This window comes from Larus michahellis, chromosome W (genome assembly GCF_964199755.1).
Source record: "Larus michahellis chromosome W, bLarMic1.1, whole genome shotgun sequence".
In the NCBI taxonomy this organism is placed as follows: Eukaryota; Metazoa; Chordata; class Aves; order Charadriiformes; family Laridae; genus Larus; species Larus michahellis.
Window position 1 is genome coordinate 19,765,292 of NC_133929.1, and position 24,975 is coordinate 19,790,266.

General features: G+C 46.2%; 1 protein-coding gene across 2 annotated transcripts in view; it reads left to right on the forward strand.

Annotated features, from left to right (window-relative positions):
- LOC141735507 (E3 ubiquitin-protein ligase UHRF2-like) overlaps window positions 1-24,975 on the forward strand; it is a 143,691-nt gene that overhangs the window by 42,504 nt on the left and 76,212 nt on the right. The window lies entirely within an intron of this gene.

A 24,975-nucleotide genomic window follows, 5' to 3' on the forward strand; every position in this document is an offset into this window, starting at 1 on the left:
GGAATCAAAGAGAGCAAGTTCAATATTGCAACCAAGGAAAGGAAATATTAAAAAGCCATAATGTCTTTCAGTCAGATATTATGAATATCCTGAGAGTAATGAGTTTGGTTTGGGTTTTTTTTCCCTTTTATTCACAAATTCCTGTGAAGTATTAACTTCATCTTGACTTTATGAAACTCAGAATCCCTGTCTCTAAGGAAAGGAAACTATGCATCGGATTTTTCTGTACTTGTTTTTCTACGTAAAATATAAGTTAATATTTTCTTTAAAAACTACTCTGCTCATATTCAGTTCCTTCCATTGAAGTCTAAACAAGTGTTTCATGGGAGCAAATTCTGGTGCTTGAATTGTTTACATTTTGTTTTAAAAGTAATATTTATGCATGAGATGACAGGTCTGCATTTCATGTAGAGGTTTCTTGTAGAGAACCTGGTGACCCGGAACATAAAATCGGTTCTGAGCTGGAGTGAGTGTACAAAGGAAATTTTTATATTTTAAAATCTGTGGTACAAGCAAATTTCAGAACCTACAACAGATGTGCTAGAGCAGAGGCTTTGTGCCACGAACTCAGTGGGATTTGCAGGGATTTCTCATCACCAGCTTTTGCACTGATGCATTCACATAAATTGGATCCTAGTTTTTTAATGCTGCCTTAATTTGCTGAAGCAGCTACCTAAGCTTCTAAACCAATGGCATCAATGAGAATTTTTTATTACAGAGAACAACAAAAATATCACACTTTGGCATGTGAGATTAAAGGCAAAGGGACATACGTTTAGTTTACACAGAAGCATATTCAGTATTAGTCTTGTTGAGGATAAATTCAATCCAAGTTTTCAAAACGTTTTTTTAAGTATCGATTTCAAGTCTTGTTGTTTTTAATAATTAAATTTTAATTTAAACTGGTTTTCCTAGGGAAAAAACAAGAATGTTGAAGACTTAAACTGAACATCTTTTAGCTGCTCTTGGCAATACTAGATACAACTTTATATACTTACTGTGGAGGATAATATAGCTTTTGTCTGAACGTGGAGTTCAAATGCAGTTTCATATCTGAAACCATCAATCGACAGCTGACAGTAGCTTCACAATCACAGGCCTTGGCTCTCATGGGGGACTTCAATCACCCTGATATCTGCTGGGAAGGCCACACAGCCAGGCACGCACAGTCCAGGAGGCTCCTCCAGTGCATTGATGATAACTTTTTGACACAGGTGGTGCAGGAGCCAACAAGGAGAGGAGCACTCCTGGACCTGGTACTGACAAACACAGAGGGACTGGTGGAGGACATTAAGGTTGGGGGCACCCTAGATTGTAGGATCATGAGAAGACAGAGTTCAGGATCATGGGTAGTATGCACAAAACAACAAGTAGGATTGCAACCTTGGACTTCAGGAGGGCTAAGTTTGACCTCTTCAAGAAACTGCTTGGAGAGATCCCGTGGGCTAGGGCTCTGGAAGGCAAAGGGGCTCAAGAGAGCTGGTTGGTATTCAAAGACCACTTCCTCCAAGCTCAGGATCGGTGCATCCCTAAGAGCAAGAAAACGGGCAAGGGACGCAGGAGACCTGCATGGTTGAGCAGGGAGCTTCTGAAAAAGCTCAAGTGGAAGAAGGAAGTTTACATTAAGTGGAAGAAGGGACTGACCCCTTGGGAGGATTACAAGAATGCTGCCAGAGCGTGCAGGGATGAAACGAGGAAAGCCAAGGCCTCCTTGGAATTAAACCTCGCAAGGGATGTCAAGCTCAACAGGAAGGGTTTCTTCAAGTGTATCGGAGGCAAAAGGAAAACTAGAGAAAATGTGAGCCCCCTGTTGAATGAGACAGGAGCCATGGTGACGGAGGATGCGGAGAAGGCGGAGTTACTGAATGCCTTCTTTGCTTCGGTCTTTACTGCTCGGCCCAGCCCTCAGGAGTCCCAGACTTTGGAGGTAACAGGGAAAGTCTGGACGAAGGAAGACTTCCCCTTGGTCGAGGAGGATCAAGTGAGAGATCAATTAAGTCAACTGGATATCCACAAGTCCATGGGCCCCCATGTGATGCACCCGAGAGTGCTGAGGGAGCTGGCGGAAGTCATTGCTGGGCCGCTCTCCATCATCTTTGAAAGGTCCTAGAGAACAGGAGAGGTGCCTGAGGACTGGAGGAAAGCCAAGGTCACTCCAGTCTTCAAAAAGGGCAAGAAGGAGGAGCCGGGGAACTACAGGCCAGTCAGCCTCACCTCCATCCCTGGAAAGATGATGGAACAGCTCGTTCTAGGCATCATCTCAAAGCATATGGAGGAAAAGAAAGCTATCGGAAGTAGTCAACACAGATTCACCAAGGGGAAATCATGTCTGACTAATCTGATAGCCTTCTATGATGGCATGACTGGATGGATAGATGAGGGGAGGGCAGTGGATGTGGTCTACCTTGACTTCAGCAAGGCTTTTGACACGGTCTCCCACAGCATCCTCATAGGGAAGCTTAGGAAGTGTGGGTTGGATGAACGGACAGTAAGGTGGATATATAACTGGTTGAAAGACAGAGCTCAGAGGGTCGTGATTAGGGGCACAGAGTCTAGTTGGAGGTCAGTGACGAGTGGTGTTCCCCAGGGGTCAGTACTGGGTCCAGTCCTCTTCAATATATTCATCAATGACCTGGATGAGGGGACAGAGTGCACCCTCAGCAAGTTTGCTGATGACACAAAGCTGGGAGGGGTGGCTGACACACCAGAAGGCTGTGCCACCATACAGAGAGACCTGGACAGGCTGGAGAGTTGGGTGGAGAGAAGCCTTATGAAATTCAACAAGGGCAAGTGTAGGGTGCTGCACCTGGGGAGGAATAACCCCATGCACCAGTACAGGTTGGGGGCTGACCTGCTGGAGAGCAGCTCTGTGGAAAGAGACCTGGGAGTCCTGGTGGACAACAGGATGACCATGAGCCAGCAATGTGCCCTTGTGGCCAAGAAGGCCAATGGCATCCTGGGGTGCATCAAGAAGAGTGTGGCCAGCAGGTCGTGGGAGGTTACCCTCCCCCTCTACTCTGCCCTGGTGAGGCTGCACCTGGAGTACTGTGTCCAGTTCTGGGCTCCCCGGTTCAAGAAGGACAGGGAACTGCTGGAGAGGGTGCAGCAAAGGGCTACCAAGATGATCAGGGGACTGGAACACCTCTCTCATGAAGAAAGGCTGAGGGATTTGGGACTCTTCAGTCTGGAAAAAAGACGACTGAGGGGGGATCTTATCAATGCTTATAAATACTTAAAGGGTGGGGTGTCAGGAAGATGGGGCCAGGCTCTTTTCAGTGGTGCCCGGGGACAGGACAAGAGGCAATGGGCACAAACTTGAGCATAGGAAGTTCCATCTCAACATGAGGAGGAACTTCTTTCCTTTGAGGGTGGCAGAGCACTGGAACAGGCTGCCCAGAGAGGTGGTGGAGTCTCCTTCTCTGGAGACATTCAAATCCCGCCTGGACGGGTTCCTGTGCAACCTGCTCCAGGTGAACCTGCTCTGGCAGGGGGGTTGGACTAGACGATCACCAGAGGTCCCTTCCAACCCCTATCATCCTTTGATTCTGTAATTTTTATCTGCAGATATGTTTGTCCACACACACACAAAAGGTAGCTACAGTGTTGAAAGCAAAAGTTTACTTAAAAAAAATTATTGAAATACGTAAATTCAGAACTTTCTCACAACTTTAGTCACCCAGTATCATTACAGTTGGACTAGATGATCGCTGCAGGTCCCTTTCAACTGAACTATTCTTTAAAAAAAAAAAAGTGTCTAAAATGATATGCATCATGGTATACTTTCAGAGACCTGGTTCTAAGACTGGTTAATTGTGTAACATCACAGAAGTTTTTAATTGAGCAAAGGGCAAAAATTTGAGAGTATGTTTGTAATTATTGGAGTTAAATTACATTCCTTTTGTAGATAGTGTCATTTTATGTGAGTGTCATTTTAGAGATTCGAGGGAGAAGCTACCTGTGAAGTAGAAAGTATAGTCAAGCTGATCTGACTTGTATAGGTGTACCTATGCTTACAAAACATCCATTTTGCTTCATGTACCTTAAGATCTAGCATTTCCAGTAGATGCAGACAGTCATCTTAGTCTTCCTATAACACGATCTGTCAGTGTTGTGGTTTAACCCCAACGGGCAGCTAGAACCACACAGCCACTCGCTCACTCCCCCAACGGCAGGATGGGGGAGAGATTCAGAAGAGTAAAAGTGAGGAAAAACTCATGGGTTGAGATAAAGACAGTTTAATAGGTAGAGCAAAAGCCACGTGTGCAAGCAAAGCAAAACAAGGAATTAATTCCCTGCTTCCCATCAGCAGGCGGGTGTTCAGTCATCTCCAGGAAAGCAGGGCTCCATCACGCGCAACAGTTACTTGGGAAGACAAACACCATAACTCCGAACGTCCCTCCCTTCCTTCTTCTTCCCCAGCTTTATAGACTGAGCACGACGTCGTATGGCATGGAATATCCCCTTGGTCAGCTGGGGTCAGCTGTCCTGGCTGTGTCTCCTCCCAACAACCCAGAACATCAGTGTTTTACCAACACTAATTTCATTCCAAATCCAAAACATAGAACTATACCAGCTGCTAGTAAGAAAGTTAACTTCATCCCAGCCGAAACCACGACACACAGGTTTGTGTTCTTAGCCAGTGACCATCTTAAAGCATTATGTCATGGTGATTCACTTGATTGGACTGAAATGTTAAGAGTTTGAGCTTACGGGGAGAAAAGTAATTTTAAAACTTTCTAGCAAGCAAGATCTATGCATTTATCAGCTAATAGAGACTTTGGTAAAAGTTAACAGCCTACATATGACAAAACACAAGGCATCATTTGTGACACTTTGTATTTACCTTTCAGCATCCCACTTCTTTGTTCTTTGAATGGTAATTAACATGCACATTCACATTAGTCTTTTTGCCTTTTTGGTATCTGTAGAGCACACATATCAAACACAAGGGAGGAAGAATACACGGATAAATAAATAGAACAGTGTGTACCGTGCATCCTTCAGTTCTCAGTTCCAGATGTTCTTATCCTATTTGCCATCTCTTTGTGCTTGTTCTTTGAGGTTCATATTCTACTATTAGTTCCTATTTCTTCTGAGCATGGTTGCTGTTCCCAGATGCTTAGGTTTGGGCCAGGCCGTGTGACACCAATCTACCTTGACAGCCTTTTCTTACTGTGTTCTTCAATGAAGTAGCTCATTTCTCCTCCCTTCTGTCTCCTACAGCAGATGATTTCACCCTGGCTGAAGGGCTTTAAGCTCCTTGCCCACAACAGGGGCATTCCTGCCAGAGATGGAAGCAGTTGCTTTTTCTGCTTTGGGAAACCACATGTCTCTGACAAGCAACCTGCAGATGGAGACCATAAGCCTGGTGCCCATAAAGCCATCAAAATGTCTTTCTTACATTATGGAGAAGACTATGGGGTTTGCCCAACACAGATTAACAGCTGCTCAGATCCTCACTGAGATCATCTCAGTAGCTAGACTGGTTCTCCTTCACTACTTGTTTTATTATCCCGTCTAGAAAAAACTGTCCACCAGGAAGGTTACAGCCGAGGGACAAGTCTGTTGTAATGTTTTGAGATGGGGTTGGGAACATGGAGTAGACCTACGCTTTGTTTCCAAGACTTTGTGTTACGGCAAAGATTGTTTGATACCCAGCTGTTGCGGCAGGTCCAGTCTGATAATGCATACACACACACAAAGGGGAGGGGGGAATCAAACATTCATTTTCTTTCTGTTTGCGTCTGGAACTGACTACTCAGTGATGTTTATTCAGGAGATACTGGAAAGCTATTCACCCTTGATCTCAACATGTCATAGATCTAGTTCTTTGGACCAAGCTTCCTAGTACAGGCCTATTTCTCCTAGCTGTCTTCAAACCCCAAAGATCCCACAGGTCTCCACTTAAATATAGATCTAGAGCTGTTTCCCCCCCCCCTAGTTGTCCCATTAGTATTGACACTGGTCAGTTCAAGAGCAAATTGAATGTTGTCCAACATAATATATCTCGCACCTCCGTAGTTGAGAGCCTTAATCAGATTTATTTATTCTGGAGCACGACTGTGTGTTTTTCTTGGGGAGGGGAGGGGAGGGGAAGATCATGCTAAGAGGTCCTACCAACCTCCTTGTAGGTATTGAAAGGCTGCTATTAGCTGCTGCCACCACCACCGTCCCCCTGCCAAGCTTTTCCTTCGCCTGACTGAACAAGCCCAGTCCCCCAACCTCTCCTCAGAGAGCACATCTTGACAGCCATCTTGCCAGCACTCCACTGGGCTAATGCCAGCTTGTCAACATCTTCCTTGCATTGAGGGACCTAAACCAGACATGATATTCTAGATATGATCTGACAAGTGACAAGTAAAGAGAAATAGTCACTTCCCTCAATCTATTGCCTATGCTCCTGTTGATGCAGACCAGGATGCCATTGGCCACCTTTACTGCCAGGATGCACTGCTGGCTCGCGTTCAGCTTGCTGTCTACCAGGACCCCTAAGTCCTTTTCTGCAGAGCTGCTACCCAGACAGTCACTCCACAGCCTGTATTGTCACAGAGGGTATAGTGGGTTGACCCTGGCCAACAGCCAAGTTACCCACACAGCCACTTGCTCACTCCCCTCTCCCACAGGACAGGGGGGAAAAAAAAAAAATAGAAGGAAGGCGAGAAAACTTGTGCATCGAGATACAGTTTAAAAGGTGAAGCAAAAGCTGCGCACGCAAGCCAAGCAAAAAAGAGGAATTCATTCACTAGTTCCCATCAGCAGGCAGATATCCAGCCACTTCTTGGAAAGCAGGGCCTCAGCACACATAACGGCAGCATAGGAAGACAAACATCGTAACCACAAATGTCGTTTCCCCCCTCTTCCTCCTCTTTCCCTGAGCTTTTATTGATGAGTACGATGTCACATGGCACAGAATATCCCTTTGGCCAGTTCAGGTCAGCTGTCCCAGCAGTGTCTCTTCCCAACTGCTTGCACATGCCCAGCCTGCTTGCTGTGGGGGCAGAGTGAGAAACAGAAGGCCTTGATGCTGCACAATTACTGCATGTAATTTTTGTTGTGTCTTGAGGATAACCATAGGATTTTAAATAAATAAGAAAACACCTTTACTAACCATAGTTGTATCTAGTAATATTTTTTAATTCAGGTTTTACTGACATGGATTCTTTAGTGAAAGTGAGAAAACTTAAAAATTTATAGTGTTTTCTTAGTTCTTGAGCCTTTTTAAGAGTATGGTTTTTTCTCTTGTTTCAGCTTGTATTACATATCCCTGCATATTCCCATTTTCTGCTACCTTAGTTACATACTCATCTTGTATATTTGAGAGCGTAGGTTTTAATTTAACACTGTGGTCATTTATATAAATAACGTTTAAATATAGGATGAAATTTGACATGGAGTAAGTAGCACTACCTAAATTGAATCTATTTTCTCTATACTTATTTTGGTTTGTTATTTACGACAAATGAAAGGGAAGGATTGAAATAGTCTAGGTGGTGGAGGTCATAAGATGGAAAATATACTATTTTTTGTGGAATTACTGTATTAGATATATCTGAGGTCAGAAGATGACAGTAGGAGTATTTAGAAGTATACAATAGAAGTATTATTCCTTTCATGATGTAATGAGAAACAGCATTATAGTGCTTAAGTGTGAGTTAGACTGAGTCTCAAAGGCTTGTGACAAATAGTGTTCCAGTTATAAAAAAGTATCTAGATGTTCAGTCTGTGATGTTGGGTATGGACAAATATGAATGCTAGCTGCTTCTCTCCCATGTCCCATTGAATATAAATATTGGTCTGTCTTAGCCTATTGAAAGGATTCCTTTGACCCAGGCTTAAGTGAGTGGTAACAACTGCAAAAGCCTCTGCACCTGGTATTCTTTTAATAATGAGACTTCCTGCATGTTGGACAAAAATTGTGAGACCTAGAGGGGAAAGATATATTCAGTTGACACACTCTTTGCCCTCATATCTATAAAGTTAGAGCACCCCATTACTAAAATTTGTAGAACAAATAGAGAGAAGTCATGTAAACACTGTGTTTTTTGCAGTACATAACATCCTTGGCTTTTATCCTTGATCCAGCTTCTAGATAACAGAGGTATTGATTTAGACTAAAACCAGATGAATGTCTTGATTATTCAAGTAGACTGTCTTTTTAAGTTCATGAGGTGAATGGTTAAAAGGTTACATCTGTTTTTTTTTCTAAAGAAAATATTGCAATTATACTTTCCTTAAACCATGTCACTTTGAATTTTTCCTTTTTTGTAAATCAGGAACTTTTTTCTTAAATTGATAATAATATCTGAGATCAGATGCATGTCTGTGCTGGAAGAGAGGAAGGTAAAAAATGTCTGTAACTTCTCATATAATGACTTCAGGACTAACTTGGCATCCAGAGAAAAGCATGGAGTAATAAGGATGAATATTGTTTCTTTACAGTTCTCCTGTGATCTGGAAGTTCAGAAGTCAAGCACAAATGAGTGAAGAGAAGGGCTCCCAAGTGTGCTTTGTTTTTGTTAAATTTCTTAATAAACTCCTGGAAGACATGTAGTTCAGAGCTGATGGAAGATTTGTAAAAAAAAAAAAATCACTTTCAAAAGCCTGATTGTTTGGCAGGTGGATGTTCCATTCTAGAATTTGCATGATTTCTAGGTATTTTTTTCTGTGGCCTTCTGAAAAATAATTAATTTCAGAAGAAATTCTGTCCTCACAATAGACCTTCAGATATGCACTGGGAAGCAGCATCCATTAGAGAGGTATGTAAAAGGCCTCTTGAAGCATCAAGAATCTTGTGAAAACCTAAAGTCAAATCTTCTTTACAACATTCTACGCATGGAACCAGAAAACTGGATTCTGAGAGATTCCATTTTTAAGTTACCCGTTTCTCAACTTAAGTCTCTGAGCAGGCAGTAACAGAAGAAACTCAGTGATAACTACCTTCTTTTTTCTTTTCTGGAGAGTAACTTTTTTCTCTTCTGTCTATAAAATGGGATATTTTGGGTGCCTGGTTCTGATACATGATCTTATTCTATTCATGCTGCCCAATAATCTTCTTTCTTTAGATTCTTTTAATTGGACGCGTCTCAGAACAGAGATGGAATAGCTGTTAAGGATAAAAATACTCAAAATGCAGCAGTAATATATCGCAAAAGATTCTTTTCAGAGTTCTTACTGGGATAAGAAAGATAGCACAGAACTGAATCTGAGACAACACAACTCTTAGTGTTGAGCAACTCTTATGTACCAGAAATGCTATAAATCACACTTGTTTAAATCATTTGCTTGATAATGACATCAGAATCTTCTCAATGTATATTGGTTATCTTTCTAGCCACACTTATATATACTGTTTACAGTTAGTTTTCAGTAGATTTTTCTACTGTGTACATAAACTCTATTTCTACCTTGTTTTTATCTATCATATTCTTTAGTATTCTGAAGTTTAAGTCCTGTTTCAGTTTTGGAGTTGAAGTAAAATGGTTCTCCCTCCACTATATGCTACTTTCTCTTTTTCCATGATTCTTCAAATAATTCTGCAAAAAGTTTTACTGCAAGATAGGGGCTAAATCCAATCAGTATATTAAACTCATCTGGTTTAGTTTTTGAAAGTCTGTTGGACTACAATGCTATGTCATTATCCAGGCTCTGCAATAAAAAAGAAATTATCTTACAGTTGCTTTACGCATAATTTTTATTACCTGTTTTAATTGTTTCTGTGCATATTTTAATTCACAGTAATTATTTTGATTATCACATACCTGTAGAATAGTTGTTCTTTTGAAGGAAAACCGCAACACAAAAGGTAAACACCAAAAAACAAGTAAAAAAAGTTTTACAAACCATCAAGAGTTATGTCCCATGAGACTGTAATTTGAATAGCAGCTCTATCACAAATACCTCTCTTAGGATGTTATTATTCGTATCCTACAGTTTGATAAATCAGAAAGGAGCAGTAAATGGTGGGGAAAACCACTTTTTTGCTTTATCTTTGTTATTAATGACAGATGTATTTATTATTGGGCCATTGGTTTATATAAAGTTATATAAAGATCTCAAGGATCAAAACTACACACACGACTCCCTCTCTGAAATGCTTATACACCAATGCACGCAGCATGGGGAATAAGCAGGAAGAGCTGGAGATCTGTGTGCGGTCACAGGGCCACGATCTCATTGCAATTACTGAGACATGGTGGGACAGCTCACATGACTGGAACGCTGTCATGGATGGCTATGTCCTTTTCAGGAAAGACAGGCCAGCAAGGCGAGGTGGTGGATTTGCTCTTTATGTGAGAGAGCATCTGGAACGTATTGAGCTTTCCCTGGGGGCAGATGGAGAGAGAGCTGAGAGCTTATGGGTAAGGATTAAGGGGCAGGCAAATATGAGGGACACTGTTGTGGGTGTTTATTACAGGCCACCTGATCAGGATGGGGAAGCTGATGAGGCTTTCTACAGACAGCTGAAGGTAGCCTCGCAATCACAGGCCTTGGTTCTCATGGGGGACTTCAATCACCCTGATATCTGCTGGGAAGGCCACACAGCCAGGCACGCACAGTCCAGGAGGCTCCTCCAGTGCATTGATGATAACTTTTTGACACAGGTGGTGCAGGAGCCAACAAGGAGAGGAGCACTCCTGGACCTGGTACTGACAAACACAGAGGGACTGGTGGAGGACATTAAGGTTGGGGGCACCCTAGGCTGTAGTGATCATGAGAAGACAGAGTTCAGGATCATGGGTAGTATTCACAAAACATCAAGAAGTAAAATTACAACCTTGGATTTCAGGAGGGCTAATTTTGACCTCTTCAAGAAACTGCTTGGAGAGATCCCGTGGGCTAGGGCTCTGGAAGGCAAAGGGGCTCAAGAGAGCTAGTTGGTATTCAAAGACCACTTCCTCCAAGCTCAGGATCGGTGCATCCCTAAGAGCAAGAAATCGGGCAAGGGACGCAGGAGACCTGCATGGTTGAGCAGGGAGCTTCTGAAAAAGCTCAAGTGGAAGAAGGAAGTTTGCAGCACATGGAAGTAGGGACTGACCCCTTGGGAGGATTACAAGAATGCTGCCAGAGCGTGCAGGGATGAAACAAGGAAAGCCAAGGCCTCCTTGGAATTAAACCTGGCAAGGGATGTCAAGCTCAACAGGAAGGGCTTCTACAAGTATATTGGAGGCAAAAGGAAAACTAGAGAAAATGTGGGCCCCCTGTTGAATGAGACAGGAGCCATGGTGACGGAGGATGCGGAGAAGGCGGAGTTACTGAATGCCTTCTTTGCTTCGGTCTTTACTGCTCGGCCCAGCCCTCAGGAGTCCCAGGCTTTGGAGAAAGTAACGGGGAAAGAAGAAGACTTCCCCTTGGTTGAGGAGGATCAAGTGAGAGATCAATTAAGTCAACTGGATATCCACAAGTCCATGGGCCCCCATGTGATGCACCCAAGAGTGCTGAGGGAGCTGGCGGAAGTCATTGCTGGGCCGCTCTCCATCATCTTTGAAAGGTCCTGGAGAACAGGCGAGGTGCCTGAGGACTGGAGGAAAGCCAATGTCACTCCAGTCTTCAAAAAAGGCAAGAAGGAAGAGCCGGGGAAATACAGGCCAGTCAGCCTCACCTCCATCCCCGGAAAGATGATGGAACAGCTCGTTCTGGGCGTCATCTCAAGGCATGTGGAAGAAAAGAAAGCTATCGGAAGTAGTCAACATGGATTCACCAAGGGGAAATCATGTCTGACTAATCTGATAGCCTTCTTCTATGATGGCATGACTGGATGGATAGATGAGAGGAGGGCAGTGGATGTGGTCTACCTTGACTTAAGCAAGGCTTTTGACACAGTCTCCCACAGCATCCTCATAGGGAAGCTTAGGAAGAGTGGGATAGATGAATGGACAGTAAGGTGGATAGATAACTGGTTGAAAGACAGAGCTCAGAGGGTCGTGATTAGGGGCACAGAATCTAGTTGGAGGTCAGTGACGAGTGGTGTTCCCCAGGGGTCAGTACTGGGTCCAGTCCTCTTCAATATATTCATCAATGACCTGGATGAGGGGATAGAGTGCACCCTCAGCAAGTTTGCTGATGACACAAAGCTGGGAGGGGTGGCTGACACACCAGAAGGCTGTGCCACCATACAGAGAGACCTGGACAGGTGGAGAGGAATCTTATGAAATTCAACAAGGGCAAGTGTAGGGTGCTGCACCTGGGGAGGAATATCCCCATGCACCAGTACAGGTTGGGGGCCGACCTGCTGGAGAGCAGCTCTGTGGAAAGAGACCTGGGAGTCCTGGTGGACAACAGGATGACCATGAGTCAGCAATGTGCCCTTGTGGCCAAGAAGGCCAATGGCATCCTGGGGTGCATCAAGAAGAGTGTGGCCAGCAGGTCGAGGGAGGTCATCCTCCCCCTCTACTCTGCCTTGGTGAGGCTGCACCTGGAGTACTGTGTCCAGTTCTGGGCTCCCCGGTTCAAGAAGGACAGGGAACTGCTGGAGAGGGTGCAGCAGAGAGCTACCAAGATGATGAGGGGACTGGAACACCTCTCTTATGAAGAAATGCTGAGGGATTTGGGTCTCTTCAGTCTGTAAAAAAGACGGCTGAGGGGGGATCTTCTCAATGCTTATAAATACTTAAAGGGTGGGTGTCAGGAGGATGGGGCCAGGCTCTTTTCAGTGGTGCCCAGCGACAGGACAAGAGGTAACAGGCACAAGCTGGAACATAGGAAGTTCCATCTCAACATGAGGAGGAACTTCTTTCCTTTGAGGGCGGCAGAGCACTGGAACAGTCTGCCCAGAGAGGTGGTGTCTCTGGAGACATTCAAAACCCACCTGGACGTGTTCCTGTGCAACCTGCTCTAGGTGACCCTGCTCTGGCAGGGGGGTTGGACTAGATGATCTCCAGAGGTCCCTTCCAACCCTATGATTCTATTCTATGATTCTATGATAAAGCTACAGATACATTTAAACTACTGTGGTTCCTGGTGAGATGTGGTTGGTTTCCCACCCCCCCAAATAAACTTGAATAATATTTCAACAAATTCAAGCCAAATTTTGTGTAGCTGTCCAGTAGAAGGCAAAGAATACTAGATACAGAGTATTATATCTCAGTTTTTTCCCTAATTCATCTATGCAGTAACAAACCAGGGTGTAAGATTTAATAGAATATATCTAAAGCCAAACAACATTTAGTTAGAGAATGTTTCAATTCATGTCAGTGGACCTTGAATCAACTGTTGAAGAGTAGACATATGACTTGTCAGAGCCCTCACATTTAAACTACTATCAGCAGCAGAAATTTCTTTATTGTTCTGGTTTCAGCTGGGATAGAGTTAATTTTCTTTCTAGTAGCTGCTGTGTTTTGGATTTAGTATGAGAATAGTGTTGATAACACATATTGTTTTAGTTGTTGCTAAGTAATGCTTATATTAAGTCAAGGACTTTTTCGGCTTCCCATAGAAGCTGAGAGGAAACATAGACAGGACAAGCTGGCCAACGGAATATTCCATACCATAGACATCATGCTCAATATATAAATGGGGGTTGGCCGGGGGGCAGGAATCCACGATTGCTGCTCGGGACGGGCTGGATGATCGATTACTGGGTGGTGAGCAATTGTATTGCATCACACTTTCTATATATTCTTTTACCATTATTATTATTAACAGCATTATTATTTTCTCTTCTGTTACTATTAAACTGTCTTTATCTCAGCTCACGAGGGTTTTTTTTCCTTTTTCTCCCTCTTCTCCCTATCCTACCGGGGAGAAAAGAGTGAGTGAACAGCTGCGTGGTCCTAGTTTCCAGCTGGGGTTAAACCACATTTATGCAACAAAGAAGTAAGCTACAATGTATATTTTTTTCGAAGACCTTTGAATTATCTTGTTCACTACATATAGGCATGTTGGAAAGTGACTGAGTCGTACTTTTCTTAATAAGGGTTTTGCCATTATGGTCTAACAAACTATGCTATTTGTTATAGGACTTTAATACTAAAAAGCATGTGTGTGTTTGTTAAAATTCCCAGAAATAAATAAATGATGGGGAATTAATTTAAGATTTATCATTCGTATTAATATTTCTTTAAAAGAAACAGTGTTTTTAACAGCAGTTGTCTCCGGGTAGTAGGTGCTTTCTTGTCATCTTTTAAACCTGTGCTGTGACCTGATTAAAACATATAGTTATAAAAGCTAGTACTATTTTTATGGTGGAAGCCTCTTTTTACCATGCAGCATCAGAAATGAACTTAACTAGAATTGATGGGTGAAGGGGATACCAACAGGAAAGCTGAAGGTAAGCCAAGGGTTGGCATGGCATCACCTGAGGGTGGCAATGCTAGTGGGAACATTTACACCGATCTTGGGAACATGGAGGGCTTAGGAGCATATCTAAAATGCTTGTACACCAGCGCATGCAGTATGAGAAACAAACAGGATGAACTGGAAGTGTTGGTCAGTTCCCAGAGCTATGATATCATTGGTATTAGTGAGACTTGGTGGAATGAGTCCCACAATTGGAATGATACAGGCTGTTCAGGAGGGATAGGCAGGGCAGGTGAGGTGGAGGTGTCACACTAAACGTAAGGGAGAGGTTTGATTGTACAGCCCTTACAGTTAATGATGATGTGGTTGAGAACCTCTGAGTGAGGATTAGGGGGAAGGAAGAAAAAGGAAATGTTGTAGTGAGTGTCTACTACCCATCGCCCAGTCAGGATGTAAGCGCTGATGAGTTGTTCTATAGGCAATTAGGAGAAATCTCTGGATCAGTAGCCCTTGTCCTTATGTGAGATTCCAACTTCCCATACATCATCTGGGAATATCATACTGCTGTGATGAGCAAGTCTTGGAAATTCTTGAAGATTGTGGGGGATAACTTCTTGTCACAAATACTCAGGGAGCCAACTAGGAAAGATGCCCTCACAGACTTGTTTGTGAATAGAGAAGGACTCGTGGGGGATGTGATGGTAGGTGGCTGTCTTGGCCACAGGGATCATGAAATGGTTGAGTTTAAAAATTTCAGTGTAATGAGAAAAAAGGACAGCAGAGTTGCTACTCTGGACTTCAAGAGAGCAAACTTTAAGCTGTTCAGGGAGCTATTTATCAGTGCCCCCTGGGGATCTGCTTTTGAGGACTTGAGAGTCCATGAGTGCTGGTCAGTCTTTAAGAACCACGCTTTAGAAGCACAGGATCAGGCAATTCCATTGTGTTAATGTAATGGGTTTGTGTGGCAAGATTTTGTTAGCAGGGGGGCTAACAGGGGTGGCTTATGTGAGAAGCTGCTAGAAGCTTCCCCTATGTCCAATAGAGCCAATTTTAGCTGGTTCCAAGACGGACTCACCGCCGGCCAAGGCTGAGCCAATCAGTGGTGGTGGTAGTGCCTCTGTGATAACATATTTAAGAAGGGGAAAAAGTTGCTGCACAACAGCAACTGCAGCCAGAGAGAGGAGTGAGCATATGTGAAACAACTCTGCATACACCAAGGTCAGTGAAGAAGGAGGGGGAAGAGGTGCTCCAGCCACCAGAGCAGAGATTCCCCTGCAGCCCATGGTAAAGACCATGGTGAGGCAGGCTGTCCCCCTGCAGCCCATGGAGGTTAACGGTGGAGCAGTGTCATGGTTTAACCCCAGCTGGCAACTAAGACCACACAGCCAGCCGCTCGATCACTCTTCCCCGATGGGATGCGGGAGAGAATCAGAAGAGAAAAAGTGAGGAAATTCGTGGGTTGAGATAAAGACAGTTTAATAAGTAAAGCAAAAGCCACGCACACAAGCAAAGCAAAACAAGGAATTCATTCACTACTTCCCATCGGCAGGCAGGTGTTCAGCCATCTCCAGGAAAGCAGGGCTTCATCATGTGTAATGGTTACTTGGGAAGAGAAATACCATAACTCTGAATGTCCCCCCCTTCCTTCTTCTTCCTGGCTTTATAGACTGAGCATGACATCATATGGTATGGAATATCCCTTTAGTCAGTTGGGGTCAGCTGTCCCAGCTGTGTCGTCTCCCAACTTTTTGTTCACTCCCAGCCTACTTGCTGGTGGCCGGTGTGAGGAGCAGAAAAGGCCTTGACTGCTTAGCAACAACCAAAAGCACCAGTGTGCTATCAACATCATTCCCATCCCAAATCCAAAACACAGCACTATACCAGCTGCTAGTAAGAAAGGCAACTCTATCCCAGATAAAACCATGACAAGCAGATATCCACCTGCAGCCTGTGGAGGACCCCACACTGGAGCAGGTGGATGCACCTGAAGGAGGCTATGACCCTTGTGGGAAGGCCATGCTGAAGCGGGCTCCTGTCAGGACCTGTGAACCTGTGCTGAGAGAAGCCCACGCTGAAGCATGTTTGCTGGCAGGATTTGTGACCCCGTGGGGGACCCACGCTGGAGCAATCTGTTCCTGAAGGACTACACCCCATGGAAAGGACCCACGCTGGAGCAGTTCGTGAAGAACTGCAGCCCATGGGAAGGACTCATCTTGGAGAAGTTCGTGGAGAACTGTCTCCCATGAGAGGGACCCCATGCTGGAGCAGGGAAGAGTGTGAGGAGGAGGGGAGCAGCAGAGACAACACGTGATGAACTGACTGCATCCCCCATTTCCCGTCCCCCTGCATTGCTGAAGGGGGAGGAGGGGAGGAGGTAGAGAAATCAGGAATGGGAAGAAGGTGTTTTAAGATTTGTTTTTATTTTCTCATTACCCTACCCTGATTTGATTAGTAATAAATCAAATTAATTTTTCCCCAAGTCAAGTCTGTTTTGCCCATGAAGGTAATTGGTGAGTGATCTGTCCCTGTCCTTATCTCGACCCATGAGCCTTTTGTTATATTTTCTCTCCCCTGTCCAGTTGAGGATGAGGAGTGACAGAGCGTCTTGGTGGGCACCTGGTGTCCAGCCAGGGTCCACCCACCATAGTCAAAAGTCAAGCAAGCAGGGCAGAAGACCAGCTTGGCAGAACAGGGAACTCCTCATGGAACGCAAGAGGAAAAAGAAATTGTATGATCTCTGGAAGCAAGGTCAGGCTTTGCAAGAAGAGTACAGAGCTGTGGAGAGCAGGGAGAAGACATGAAAGGCCGAAGCTCAATTAGAGTTGAAACTGGCCAGTGTTGTGTCAGACAAGAAGAAAGGCTTTTTAAAGTACATTAATAGCAAGAGGAGGTCTAAGGAAAACATTAGACCGATACTTGTTGAAGATGGTCACCTGACTAATAGGGATGAAGAAAAAGCAGAGGCATTCAATGCTTTTTTTGCCTCGGTCTTTAATAATATTGATAGACCTTGGGCTGCCCGGTCCCCTGAGTCAGAGGACCACGAGTGTGAGAACAGGGACTTTCCATTTGTGGACATAGAACTTGTAAGGGACCGGCTGTATCAGCTGAATGTTCACAAGTCCATGGGGCCTGACGGGATTCATCCCAGAGTACTGAAGGAGCTAGCAGATGTTATGGCAGGACCCCTCTCGATCATCTGCCAAAGGTTTTGGGAGTCTGGGGAGGTCCCTGCTGACTGGAAGATAGCCAATGTTATTCCAATTTACAAGAAGGGCATGAGGGAAGACCCAGGGAACTACAGGACTGTTAGTCTAACCTCAGTACCTGGAAAAGCTATGGAGAAGATCATACTGGGTGCTATTGAAAGGCGTTTAAAGAATAATGCAATCATCAGGCACAGTCAACATGGGTTCATGAAGGGAAAGTCCTGTCTAACTAATTTGATCTCCTTCTACGGTAAGGTCACCTGCCTAGTGGATGAAGGGAACGCTGTGGATGTAGTTTTTATGGATTTTAGTGAATCTTTAGATACCGTCCCTCACAGCATCCTTTTGGACAAGTTCTCCAACTGTGGCATGATGAGGTTCACGGTGCCTGTCATGGTTTAGCCTCAGCCAGTAACAAAGAACCACATGGCCGCTCTCCCAAACTCCACCCACGGGGGAGAATTGTAAGAAAAAGGCCAAACTCGTGGGTTGAGACAAAGACAGTTTAACAGAACAGCAAAGGGAACAGGAAAACAGCAACAATAACATGCATAGAGGAATGTACAAACACAATTATGGTACCACCGCTGACGGACCAGACATGGGATGCCCCACCCTGCTCCCAAGCAGCAACTTCCTGCCCACTCCCCCAGCCAGCTCTCTACAGACTGGGCATGGCTCACATGGGATGGAATACCTGTGTCCCTGCCACAGCCTGGGGAAAATTAACCAGGACATCATCCACCCCTTATTCCATACCATTTATGTCATGACCAGATCTTACAGGTTCCAATTAATTGCCACCACTTTCCTTTTATATATATATATATATATTCATACAGATATAATGCCCTTAAGTCTATGGGCCATGCCTCTAAAATGTCCGTTGAGTTCATTTAATCCATGGCTTTGGGCTCCATCTGTTAGAACAGTCTCTCAGGGCAGGTGAGATGCTGTGTGGTGCTGGACTGTTGCATGCTGTATTTTCGGAGCTTGCGGCTGGTGTATCTGGTGCAGCTCATGCCCACGGTCCATGGGCCGAAGATGTCAATCTTGATGAAGTTGCTGGGCGACAGCTGCTGAGGTCGGTTCTGATCCCATCACCACTGCACTTTACTCAGTTTTTCATCAAAGTCCGTCAGTAGTTTGGGTGATACTTACTGTAGTATAACTGATAGCAATTATAGTAATGAGGACATACAGTGACAGGGTTACTTAGCAATTCACATAATTCAGTTTGATTCATTGGCTATTCTCACACAAAATCAGATCCCCACGTGGTACACATTGGACCTCCCCATCCTTCCGCATCACCCACCAAGTGCACCCAGGTCCTTGGGCAAAAGCAATCCCACGGATGGGTTTGCCTTTGCCTGAGGCAGGACTAACCCAGACTGTCGTCCCTAGCATATTCTTCATGTGCACTACGGGGACTTTATCCCCTTCTACGGTACGTGGAAGTTTTGATTGGGCAGGGCCAGCTCGATTGGTAGATCCCCTGGTGTTAACTAGCCAGGTAGCTTTTGCTAAATGTGTATCCCAGTGTTTTAAAGTCCCACCACCCATTGCTCTCAGTGTAGTTTTTAACAGTCCATTGTATCGTTCTATCTTCCCAGAGGCCGGTGCGTGACAGGGGATGTGATATACCCACTCGATACCATGCTCTTTGGCCCAGGTGTCTATGAGGCTGTTTCGGAAATGAGTCCCGTTGTCCGACTCAATTCTCTCTGGGGTGCCATGTCGCCACAGGACTTGCTTTTCAAGGCCCAGGATACTGCTCCGGGCAGTGGCATGGGGCACAGGGTATGTTTCCAGCCACCCGGTGGTTGCTTCCACCATTGTGAGCACATGGCGCTTGCCTTGATGGGTTCATGGCAGTGTGATATAATCAATCTGCCAGGCCTCCCCATATTTATATTTCAGCCATCGCCCTCCATACCAAAGAGGCTTCAAACGCTTGGGTTGTTTGATTGCAACACGTCTCACATTCATGGATGACCTGTTCAATAGTGTTCATGGTCAAGTCCACCCCTCGGTCACGAGCCCATCTATATGTTGCATCTCTTCCTTGATGGCCTGAGGTGTCCTGGGCCCACCGAGCTATGAATAGTTCACCCTTATGTTGCCAGTCCAGATCCACCTGAGCCACTTCAATCCTAGCAGCCCGGTCCACCTGCTGGTTGTTCTGATGTTCCTCAGTGGCCCGATTCTTCGGTACATGGGCATCTATGTGACGTACTTTCACAACCAGATTCTCTATCCGGGCAGCAATATCTTGCCATAGGTCAGCAGCCCAGATGGGTTTGCCTCTGCGCTGCCAGTTGCCCTGCTTCCACTGCTGTAACCACCCCCACAGAGCATTTGCCACCATCCGCGAGTCAGTGTAGAAATAAAGCACTGGCCATTTTTCTCGCTCAGCAATGTCCAAAGCCAGCTGAATGGCTTTCACCTCTGCAAACTGGCTCGATTCACCCTGTCCCTCACTGGCTTCTGCAACTTGTCGTGTAGGACTCCACACAGCAGCCTTCCACTTTCGATGCTTTCCCACAATCCGGCAGGACCCATCAGTGAACAGGGCATATTTCTTCTCATTTTCTGGCAGTTCATTATATGGTGGGGCCTCTTCTGCACGCGTCACCTCCTCCTCTGGTGACATTCTGAAATCCTTGCCTTCTGGCCAGTCCATGATCACTTCCAGAATTCCTGGGCGACTGGGGTTTCCCATTCGAGTTCGCTGTGTGATCAGTGCAATCCACTTACTCCATGTAGCATCAGTTGCATGATGTGCGGTGGGTCCAGTCCTGTTCAATATATTCATCAATGACCTGGATGAGGGGATAGAGTGCACCCTCAGCAAGTTTGCTGATGACACCAAGCTGGGAGGGGTGGCTGACACACCAGAAGGCTGTGCCACCATACAGAGAGACCTGGACAGGTTGGAGATCTGGGCAGAGAGAAACCTTATGAAGTTCAACAAGGGCAAGTGTAGGGTGCTGCACCTGGGGAGGAATAACCCCATGCACCAGTACAGGTTGGGGGCTGACCTGCTGGAGAGCAGCTCTGTGGAAAGAGACCTGGGAGTCCTGGTGGACAACAGGATGACCATGAGTCAGCAATGTGCCCTTGTGGCCAAGAGGGCCAATGGCATCCTGGGGGTGCATCAAGAAGAGTGTGGCCAGCAGGTCGAGGGAGGTCATCCTCCCCCTCTACTCTGCCTTGGTGAGGCCGCACCTGGAGTACTGTGTCCAGTTCTGGGCTCCCCGGTTCAAGAGGGACAGGGAACTGCTGGAGAGGGTGCAGCAGAGAGCTACAAAGATGGTTAGGGGACTGGAACACCTCTCTTATGAGGAAAGGCTGAGGGATTTGGGTCTCTTCAGTCTGTAAAAAAGACGGCTGAGGGGGGATCTTATCAACACTTATAAATACTTAAAGGGTGGGTGTCAGGAGGATGGGGCCAGGCTCTTTTCAGTGGTGCCTGGGGACAGGACAAGAGGCAATGGGCACAAACTTGAACATAGGAAGTTCCACCTAAACATGAGGAGGAACTTCTTTACCCTGAGGGTGGCAGAGCACTGGAACAGGCTGCCCAGAGAGGTGGTGGAGTCTCCTTCTCTGGAGACATTCAAAACCCACCTGGACGTGTTCCTGTGTAACCTGCTCTAGGTGACCCTGCTCTGGCAGGGGGGTTGGACTAGATGATCTCCAGAGGTCCCTTCCAACCCTATGATTCTATGATTCTATGATTCTATGACCCTTTCTTTGAACATCCAGCCCAGCACCGGCAGTCGAGGTGCTAAGAGGAGCTGTGCTTCTGTACCAACTACTTCCGAAGCAGCTCGAACCCCTTCATATGCTGCCAATATCTCTTTTTCTGTTGGAGTGTAGCGGGCTTCAGATCCTCTGTATCCACGACTCCAAAACCCTAGGGGTCGACCTCGAGTCTCCCCTGGTGCTTTCTGCCAGAGGCTCCGGGTAGGGCCGTTCTCCCCAGCTGCGGTGTAGAGCACATTTTTAACATCTTGTCCTGCCCAGACTGGCCCCAGGGCCACTGCATGGACTATTTCCTGTTTGATTTGTTCAAAAGCTTGTCGTTGCTCAGGACCCCATTTAAAGTCATTCTTCTTCTGGGTTACTTGATACAGAGGGCTTGCAATTTGACTGTAATCTGGGATATGCATTCTCCAAAAACCCACAATACCTAAGAAAGCCTGTGTTTCCTTTTTACTAGTTGGTGGAGACATAGCTGCTATTTTGTTGATCACATCCATTGGAATCTGATGGCGTCCATCTTGCCATTTTATTCCTAAAACCTGGATCTCCTGCGCAGGTCCCTTGACCTTACTTTGTTTTATGGCAAAAACAGCTTTTAGAAGGATTTGGACTATTTTACTCCCTTTCTCAAAAACTACTTCTGCTGTGTTTCCCCATACAATGATGTCATCAATGTATTGCAGATGTTCTGGAGCTTCACCCTGTTCCAGTGCAGTCTGGATCAGTCCATGGCAAATGGTGGGGCTGTGTTTCCACCCCTGGGGCAGTCGATTCCAGGTGTACTGGACGCCCCTCCAAGTGAAAGCAAACTGTGGCCTGCACTCTGCTGCCAAAGGGATTGAGAAGAATGCATTCGCTATATCAATCGTGGCATACCACTTGGCTGCCTTGGACTCCAGTTCGTACTGGAGTTCTAGCATGTCCGGCACGGCAGCACTCAGCGGTGGCGTGACTTCATTCAGACCACGATAGTCTACAGTTAGCCTCCACTCTCCATTAGATTTTCGCACCGGCCATATGAGACTGTTAAAGGGTGAGCGAGTCTTGCTGATCACTCCTTGAACCTCTAGTTGACGAATCAGCTCATGGATGGGAATCAGAGAGTCTCGGTTAGTGCAATACTGCCGCCGATGCACCGTTGTGGTAGCAATCGGCACCTGTTGTTCTTCAACCCTCAACAACCCCACAACAGAAGAATCCTCCGAGAGACCAGGCAAGGTAGACAACTGTTTAACTTCCTCCAGCTCCAAGGCAGCTATGCCAAAGGCCCAGCGGTACCCTTTTGGGTCCTTAAAATACCCTCTCCTGAGGTAATCTATACCAAGGATGCATGGAGCCTCTGGGCCAGTCACAATGGGATGCTTTTGCCACTCATTGCCAGTTAGGCTCACTTCTGCGTCCAGTACAGTCAACTCTTGGGATCCCCCTGTCACCCCAGAAATACAAATGGGTTCTGCCCCTCTATAGCTTGATGGTATTAAAGTACACTGCGCACCCGTGTCCACTAGAGCCTAATACTCCTGTGGGTCTGATGTGCCAGGCCATCGAATCCACACCGTCCAATAAACCCGGTTGTCCCTTTCCTCCACCTGGCCAGAGGCAGGGCCCCTCTAATACTGGTCATAGTATCCATTACTCACTTCTTGCAGAAATGACTTGGAAGTTCCTTCAAGAGGATCAGAAGCAAGATCAGGCCTTCTGCTTTGTCTGGGGAACGGCCCACTGGAAACTGGGGCGGCACTTTTCCTGGAGGGATCCCCTTTTGTGGTTGTCCTTCCTTGCAACTCCTGTACCCGTGTCCGCAGGATCGAAGTAGGTTGTCCATCCCACTTCCTCATGTCCTCTCCGTGGTCCCGCAGGTAGAACCACAGGGTGCCTCGTGGTGTGTACCCTCTGTACTCTCTCTCTCGAGTGGGGAAATGCCTGCTTCTAATAGCTGAGACGCTGGCCCGTGCAGGTGGGGAGTAGGACATATTGTCTTCAAGTTGCTGGACCTTCCGGGACAGTTTCTCCACAGCTGAGACAAGGGGGGAAGAGAGACTTTCTTCATATCGCCGGAGCCAGCCAGCTACCTCATCCACCGTTGGTCCCTCTTCACCTTTCCATTCCATTACTGCCAGGGAGTTGGCATATGACGATGGTGCGCTCCGTACAAACTTCCGCCACATGGGCCTTGTGCATCGCACCTCATCAGGGCCTGTGGGTAAGTCTGCATTGTCCAAGTCATAATAAATCATCTCCCGCACGGCTACTTCTCTCAGGTACTGGATACCTCTTTCCATGGTAGTCCATTTGCTTGGCTGACATACAACATCCTCACTGAAGGGGTACCTCTCCCTCACGCCTAACAGGAGTCGTTTCCAGAGGCTGAGGGCTTGGGTCTTTTTCCCAATTGCCTTGTCAATGCCGCCTTCCCTAGACAGGGATCCCAGCTGCCTGGCCTCCCTACCCTCTAATTCCAGGCTACTGGCCCCATTATCCCAGCACCGGAGCAGCCAGGTGACAATGTGCTCGCCTGAAAGTCGGCTGAAATCTTTTCACATATCCCGCAGCTCACTCAAGGATAGGGATCGAGTAATTATCTCTGGTTCTGCCTCTTCCTCCTGCTCTCGTGATGACCCTGGTTCATCATCATCTCTTACTAAGCGAACTGATTTCTTTGTGTACTTCTTCTGTATGGGGGCAACTGATACCGGCACGGGTTGGTTCCCTGGTTCAGTGGCAGTGGCTGCTATGGGGGTTGGAGTAACTGCAGTGGCTGCCACAGGGGTTGCAGTAGCCGCAGTGTCTGTCGCAAGGATTGCAGTAGCTACAGTGGCTGACGCAGGGGTTGCAGTAGCCGCAGTGTCCGACGCAGGGGTTGCAGTAGCCGCAGTGTCCGTCACAGGGGCTGCAGCAGCCGCAGTGTCCGTCACAGGGGCTGCAGCAGCCGCAGTGTCCGTCACAGGGGCTGCAGCAGCCGCAGTGGCTGCCGCAGGGGCTGCAGCAGCCGCAGGGGCCGCCGGTCTGGTTTCCATCTCTTCCCCTTGAGGGTGCTGCATAATTCTGAGCAGTGCCTGGTAGATACTGGCCAGGGCCCAGCACAGCGTGGTGAGTTGTGCCTCTCTAGAATAGCCACAGCATTTTCCTTTCAAATATTCTACCACTTTATCAGGGTCCTGTAATTGTTCAGGGGTGAAGTCCCAGACCATTGGAGGTGAGTAGTTCTCTAGGTACCTGCCCATGCTCTCCCACATGCCATGCCACCCCTGACTATCCAGCCTCGGAGCAGATCTCTGGGTGGTAGTCTTAAATAGTCGCTTAACCCTAAACAAGACCTGGAACGTATTCAGGAGACATAACACTAGGAACACGCTGGTTTGAGTATCCCAAGGATATTCAAAATTCTCAAAAGCTGTCATACCTGACCCAAAGGAGAAAAGGGAGGCAAAAGGGCTGGGGAAATTATTAACAAATTCTGAGAGATGGTGTCCAATGTACGGACAGGACAGCAAAACCACATAAACACCCCAAAATAGCCGTCTGAACAGTGATGTTATCATATCATAAACAGATATCGCACAGGACAGCAGAATGATAATCCTCATCCCTCTTCCAGACATGGTAAACAGCATCGCAGGGAGTACATAAGCCATATAGGAATTTATGTAACACAGCCATGAGAACAAACCAAGCAACATGATGACCAGTGACTATTTACCTAATAAAATAAATGCATACAAAAAAAAAAAACAAAACCGTTTTTTCCACGTTCTAGTTG